Here is an 8,174-nt window from a genome sequence, read left to right as displayed (position 1 = left end):
GCCAATAATGTTTTATTACACAAATTGGTATGTAGTATCTTGTGTTCACTTTGGGTTTTACATTTTATATTTTCTTAATTGGGTTTGGGAACATTTTCTCCAATTTTACAATCATATATACGTACATACACACAACTATATATATATATTTGTTTCAATCCTAGACTCAAAATTTTTGACTTATATTTCCTTGTAATTTTAAGATTTTTTTTTTTTTTATTTGAGAGAGAGAGAGGGATGACAAGTAGGCAGAGAGGCAGGCAGAGAGACAGAGGGGAAAGCAGGCTCCCTGCTTCCGAGCAGAGAGCCTGATGCGGGACTTGATCCCAGGACCCTGAGATCATGACCTGATCTGAAGGCAGAGGCTTAACCCACTGAGCCACTCAGGCATCCCTCCTTGTAATTTTAAATTATTTGTCCACACCCAAAATTTTTCTTTCTCTCATTATATATTCAACATAGAAAATACACTTTAATATTAAACTTAGTCTGAACAAAACAATGTTATTTAGGAAAAATAATTACAGATAATAAATCAGATATAAATACTGTATAAAATTTATGAACATATGGGAAGGGCAAATTTTTAAAAAAGGGAAAAAAACTCATAAGGGACTTTTTTGTTTTTTGGGTTTTTTTTGAGAGAGAGATAGAGAGAGAGAAACATGAGCAGGAAGGATGGGCAGAGCAGGGAGGGATGGGCAGAGGGAGAGAGAGAGAATCCCAAGCAGGCTCCATGACCAGCATGGAGTCCCACATGGGGCTCAATCACATGACCCTGAGATCATGACTTGAGCCAAAATCAAGAGTTACACACTCAATTGAGCCATCTAGGTGCTCCCATAAGGTATTCTTTTTTCTTTTCTTTTTTTAAGATTTTATTTATTTATTTGACAGACTGAGATCACAAGTAGGCAGAGGCAGGCAGAGAGAGAAGGGGATGAGGCTCCCTGCTGAGCAGAGAGCCTGATGCAGGGCTCCATCCCAGGACCCTGAGATCATGACTTCAGCCAAAGGCAGAGGTTTAACCTACTGAGCCACCCAGGTGCCCCCCATAAGGGATTCTTAATGATAGAGAACAAACTGAGAGTTGATGGAATGAGGTTGGTAGAAAATGGGTTAATTGGGTGATAGGCATTAAAAGGGACACTTATATGATGAGCCCTGGGTGTTATATGTAAGTAATGAATCACTAAATTCTACTTGTGAAACCAATATACACTATATGTTAACTGACTATAATTTAAATAAAAAATTGGGAAAAAAGTAATGTAAGATTTAATATTAGATATAACACATTTGATTTTTAGATATATTTCTTGCTTAGAAAAGTGTTTTGCTAGATTTTTACATAAGCATAATGCTATCTATAAATTTTGAGAAGTATGTGATATAGATATTAAGGTTACATCTAAGTCCCTAAAGTATGGGACTTTAGGCAATAAGCATTTTTACATAGTCTTTTATTTGACTATAACATAGGGATTATCATAATAATATCCATTCTTTAGATTTATTGTAAGAAATTCTTCATATTATATGTAATGTGTTCAGAGCAGTTTCTGATGTATAAAATACACTTGTGTGTTAACTGTTATTTGGGGTATTACTTTTTATTATGTGATTAGAATACAGTGTTGGGAGATGGATTGTGTACACCAAAAACATATGCTGAAGTTGCAATTCCCAGTACCTGTAAATATGACCTTATTTGCAAATAGGATCTTTGCAGATGTAATCAGTTCAAGATGAGGTCACACTGAATTAGGGTGGGTACAAATCCAATATAACTGGTGTCCTTATAAAAAGAGAAGAGACCATGCAGATGCAGAAGGAGAGAATATTATGTAATGACAAAGACAAAGATTGGAGTCATATATTTATACAAGCCAAAGAACAGCAAGTTTTGCTGCTAACTCCCAGAAGTAAGGAGTCATGGAATTCAGTCTCTCAAAGGAGCCACACCTCTTGACACCTTGATGTCAAACTTCTCACCCCCAGCACTATAAGAGAATACATTGATTTTGCTTTAAGCCATATAGTTTGTGGCACTATGTTATGACAGCTCTAGGAAACTAATAAACATGATATTTAAATTATAGCTTTTAATTTCACTGGCAAAGTTTAAGCAATAATATACTGAGGTTGTACAAACATGAGCAGATTTCAGTTTCTTAATTAGAAATCAAGAAGTTATTCTTTAGATTTTAAGCTCCTCTGTCTTATTTCAAAATGCAAGTAATTCTTTAGAGCTTAGCTGTGTGAACTTGTAGATTTTCATTGTGTTTTTATGACATCAAAATAATTGATGAAATACTACATTCATAATAGAAGCTAGACTTTTATAGAGTCAGTTCTAATTACTATCTGGAACTTATTATGAAGGAAATATTCACACTATTTCTCACTGAACTTCTCACATTGTTTAGCAATCTTTACAAAAGTAAACCTATCAATCAAATAAATTCAGATATGTTCTCTACACCTGCTCCTGTAAAACCTAAGATTTATATTGAGGGTATAGTCTGCTTTAATAATCAGGTCTTAGTAAAAAACTCCTACTTTTTTTTTTTTTCCTGGAGATTAGCCACTTTACCATAAAAAGAGAGGGTATTCAAGTTAAGCAGAGAAAGACAATTATATATGGTTTCACTTGTATGTGGGACATGAGGAATAGCATGGAGGACATAAGGAGAAGGAAGGGAAAAAGGAAGGGGGGAATCAAAGGGGGAATCAAAGGGTGACCTGTCCAGCAGCACCATAGGGCCCCACACATGATTCAATATTGCCCTCTTAGCATCTTTAAATTATTAATAATTTTTAAACAAAATCCCTGCATTTTCATGTAGCAGCTGGTCCTGCAAGTTATGTAGCTTGTTCTGCTAAGAAGTGTGTGGTCATGTGAGTAATCAATGTCACTTATTTAAAAAAAAAAAAAGCTCAGTTGAGGTGGGAAACAAGACTTTAAGTAATCTGAGATTTCATTGAGGAAGTGAAAGTAGAGTTGGACTCAGCTAATGAAAATAACATGGATTTCCAGACGCAGCACAAGGTGATTTTTTTTTTTAAGATTTTATTTATTCATTTGACACAGAGAGATCACAAGTAGGCAGAGAGGCAGGCAGAGAGAGAGGAGGAAGCAGACTCCCTGCTGAGCAGAGAGCCTGATGCGGGACTCGATCCTGGGACCCTGAGATCATGACCTGAGCCGAAGGCAGCGGCTTAACCCATTGAACCACCCAGGTGCCCCACAAGGTGATTTCTAATTAGCACACGGATGCAGCAGATTTGATATGTGACTTAGTATGTTTTCATGCAACATTGGAAAATAGGAGATAAGATTTTTCTAAAGGCTCCTTTATGGTAGATTTGAAAACTGGCAACAATGATTTTAAGGCTGTGGTAAGGTATTTTTCTCACTAGGTAAAGTTTCAGACTAAAATTATTGCTTTCATAGAATATCTCAGACACACATTGATTCAAAATCAAAACTGTTATAGACATGCTCCTTTTTAGAATCTTGGTTCACTATGCAGAATTCTAGCTACACTTCTCTATGAAGTTTGTTAAGCTATGCATTTCTAAATATGTATTGACTAGATCTTTTCAACCTTAAGATTGGTGGTCAAACAGCTTTTACTTGCTATTTCTCAATGCATAAAGCTATGAACTAAATTGAAAAATTACACTTGGTAAAAAAAAATCTAAATTATTCCTTTGTCCTCATGTTAAAAAGATTAGTTTCATGAAGGAATACTCTCGGGGCATTATCTGAGGTCTATGTCATTCATTCATTCTCGTAGACTACCTAAAAAAAAAAAAAAAATTTTTAAGATTTTATTTATTTATTTGACAGACAGAGATCAGAAGTAGGCAGAGAGGCAGGCAGAGAGAGAGGAAGGGAAGCAGTCTCCCTGCAGAGCAGAGAGCCAGGTGTGGGCTCAATCCCAGGACCCTGGAATCATGACCTGAGCCGAAGGCAGAGGCTTAACCCACTGAGCCACCCAGGTGCTCCTAGACTACCTAAAATTTTAATTTACAATTTTCTCAAATAAGATCATCAAAGAAATATGCATTACTATTTTCCACTTAGTAATATTTTAGAGTTATGCGCTCTCCAAATCTTGAGGTCACAGAAAAATAATTTCATAAACCCAATATATATGTACTGTAAATATGCACATAAGAACATGGTCTTCTCAATCACAAATATCTGCTTTAATCAGACCTATAGGAGTAATTTCTTAGTTTCATAAAAGTTACAGCTCTCTCAGCAAGAGCCTGTTTTGCACTCATCTAAATGGTACATCAGCCAATTAAAAGCAATCTCTCAGTCTTAAAAATTATATGCTCACTTTAAAAAAAATTTGTATTTTTCTTTCATCATAACCATTATTTTGATTTAAATAGGAAGTTTAATAGTAGCCTTAAATCTGCCTCTGCTGAGTGAGTTCTTATTGCTAAAGAAGAATGGGGAAAATTTTTATATGGTGAAGTAAAATCACCACACTGTATTAACTTTCCTGGTAAGAATTAAGATTGAAGATTTAATATAAGAAAAATAATACCAAGATGACTTTGGTGATTTTATTGAAAACCTTATGTTGAGAAAAGCCTTTCCAAACAAAATAAAAATTATGTTAAGAAAATGTGACAGATTTCACAACATAACAGCTAATTCAATTTTTATAGAGAGACTAACATTTGGGGTCCTGGGTGGTACAGTTGATTAATGACCTCAGGAACATGAGATCAAGCCTTGTATTGGCTCCAGGCCCAGCACGGAATCTGCTTGAGGTTCTCTCTCCTTCACCCTCTACCCCTTCAGCTCCTCTTCCCCTCCAGCTCATGCTCTCTTTCTCTCTCTAAAATGGATTTTTAAAAATCATAAAAAAGAAAAGAAAAAACTAACAGAGTAAAAAACAAAAACAAATGAGTATCTGGAAAGAAATTATAATGGGATATTTCTCAGTTTAAAATAAGCTAATAAGAAAAATAGCACCCCATAATATATTTGTAGGAAAAGTATATAAACCAATAGCTAGAAAAGAATAATTAGAATAGTGCAACCTCACTAGTAATAAATCAAAAAATAAAAACAATTATATTTTCATTGACTAGAGTTAATAATTTAAGTTTCACATTAATTAACCCTGGATGATTTTCCTTCACATGTAAACCTTAAAATACAATGAATCATGCTATCTACTGCTTCATAACCAAATCTAATCTTCCTAAATAATAATGCAAATCCATGTAGTATTCAACTAATTATGTCCATTGTCTTTTTTCACAAATTTTCATTTAAATTCTAGTTAGTTGACATATAGTGTAATATTTGTTTCAGAAGTAGAATTTAGTGATTCATCACTTTGGTGATTCATCACTAACATATAACACCTAAAGCTCAACACAACAAGCTCCCTCCTGAATACCCATCACTCATTTAGCCCATCCCCTACCCACCTCTCCTCTGTCAACCTTCAATTTATTCTGTTAAGATTCTGTTATGCTTTCCTTCCCTTTCTCTCTTTTTCCCCTTCCACTATTTCTTTTGTTTCTTAAATTCTACACAAGTGAAATGATATGGTATTTGTCTTTCTCTTACTGACCAATTTCACTTAGCATAATAATCTCTAGATCTATCCATATCATTGTAAATGGCAAGATTTCATTCTTTTTGATGACTAATATTCCCGTGTATGTATATACATGTGTGTGTGTACATATATATAAATATATATATGTGTGTGTGTATGTATATATATAAAATCACACCTTCTCTATCCATTCATCAGTTGATGGACATTTGGCTGGTTTTGTGTTCTTTGGGTAAGTAAGTAGTATTATAATTGCTGGGTCATAGAGTGGTTCTCTTCTAATTTTGTGAGGAACCTCCATACTATTTTCCAGAGTGGCTGCATTAGTTTGCATTCCCACCAACAATTTAAGAGCTTCTCTTTCTCTGCATCCTCTTCAACATCCATTGTTTCCTGAGATGTTACTTTTAGCCATTTTGTCAGGAATCTCATTGTGGTTTTGATTTGTATTTCCCTGATAATGAGTGATTTGAACATCGTTTTTCGTGTCTGTTGGCCATCTGAACATCTTCTTTGGAAAAAATGTCTATTCATGCCTCCTGTCCATTTCTTAACTGGATTATATCTTTTTTGGGTGTTGAGTTTGATAAATTATGGATTTTGAGTACTATTTATCATATATATCATTTGCAAATATTTTCTCCCATTCCATAGGCTGTCTTTTAGTTTTGTTGATTATTTCCTTCACTGTGCAGAAATTTTTTTATCTTGATGAAGTCTCAATAGTTCATTTTTGCTTTTGTTTCCCTTGCTTCCAGACATGTGTATAATAAGTAGTTGCTGTGGCCAAGGTCAAAGAGGTTGCTGCCTCATTTCTGCCCTAGGATTTTGATGGTTTCCTATCTCACAGTTAGGTCTTTCATCCATCCATTTTGAACTTATTTGTGTGCTTGCTTTAAGAAAGTGGTCCAGTTTCATTCTTCTACTGTGATGTCCACTTTTCTAACACTCTCTGTTGAAGAGACTGTCTTTTTTCCGATGGCTATTCTTTCCTGCTTTGTCGAAGATCAGTTGACCATATAGTTGTGGGTCAAATTCTGGGTTTTCTACTTTGCTCCAGTAATCTGTGTCTGTTTTTGTGCCAGTACCATACTGTTGGTTTTTTGTCTGTTTGTTTGTTTTGTTTTGTTTTGTTTAGATTTATTTATTTATTTGGGAAAGGGAGAGAGCAAGTCTCAAGGAGACCCCCTGCTGAGCACAGAGTCTACCATAGGGTTCTATCTCACAACCCTGATATCATGAGCTGAAATTAATACTTGGATATTTATCCAACAAAACCACTCAAGAACAGCACCCAGTACCATACTGTTTTGATGACTATAGCTTTGTAATATAACTTGAAATCCAGAATTGTGATGCCTCCCATTTTTTTTCTTTTTCAAAATTGCTTTGTCCATTCTGGGTCTTTTCTGGTTCTGTACAAATTTTAGGATTGTTTTTTCTAGCTCTGTGAAAAATGTTGGTGGTATTCTGATAGGGATTGCATTGACTGTGTCGGTCATTTTGGGTAGCATAGAGATTTTAATAATACTTTAAAATAATACTTTTAACCCATGAACATGAAATATTTTTCCATTTCCTCGGGTCCTCTTTAATTTCTTCCATAAGTGTTTTATAGTTTTCAACATAGAGATCTTTTACCTCTTTGGTTAGGTTTATTACTGGTATCTTATGGATTTTGGTACAATTGTGAAAGGGATCAATTTCTTGATTTCTCTTTCTACTGCTTCATTATTAGTGTATAGAAATGCAATAAGTTTCTGTACATGGATTTTATATCACGTGACTTTGCTGAATTCGTGTATCAGTTCTAGCAATTGTTTTGTGGAGTCTTTCAGGTTCTTTTAAGTTTTCTACATAGACTATCATGTTGTCTACAAATAGTGAAAGTTTGACTTCTTCCCCACTTATTTGGATGCCTTTTATTTCTTTTTATTGTCTTATTTCTGAGGCTAGAAATCCCAGTACTAGGTAAATAACAATGGTGAGGGTGGACATTCCTGTCTTCTTCCTGTGCATAGAGGAAAAGCTCTCAGTCTTTCTCCATTGAGGATGATATTAGTTGTGGGTCTTTCATATATGTTCTTTATGATACTGAAGCATGTTCCTTCTATCCTTACTTTGTTGAGGCTTTTTATCAATAATGGGTACTGTATCCTGCCAAATGCTTTTTCTACATATATTGAGAAGTATTGGTATTAATTCTTCTTTAAATGTCTGATAAAATTCCCCTGAGAAGCCATTCTACCCTGGACTCTGGTTTGTTGGGGAGATTTTTGATAACTGATTCAATTTCTTTCCTGGTTATGGGTCTGCTGGAATTACCGTTCTTCCTGTTTCAATTTTGGAGTTTATATTTCTAGGAATTTATCCATTTCTTCTAGATCATCCTGTTTGTTGGCATATAATTTTTCATACTATTCTTTTATAATTGTGTATATTTCTTTGGTGTTGGTCATGAGCTCTTTCATTCATGATTTTATGTATTTGGGTCCTTTCTCTTTTCTTTCTGATAAGTCTGACTAGGGGTTTATCAATTTTATTAATTCTTTCAAAGAACCAGCTCTCAGTTTC

Source organism: Mustela nigripes, chromosome 15 (genome assembly GCF_022355385.1).
Source record: "Mustela nigripes isolate SB6536 chromosome 15, MUSNIG.SB6536, whole genome shotgun sequence".
Classification (NCBI taxonomy): domain Eukaryota; kingdom Metazoa; phylum Chordata; class Mammalia; order Carnivora; family Mustelidae; genus Mustela; species Mustela nigripes.
This window is presented reverse-complemented; position numbering follows the sequence as displayed.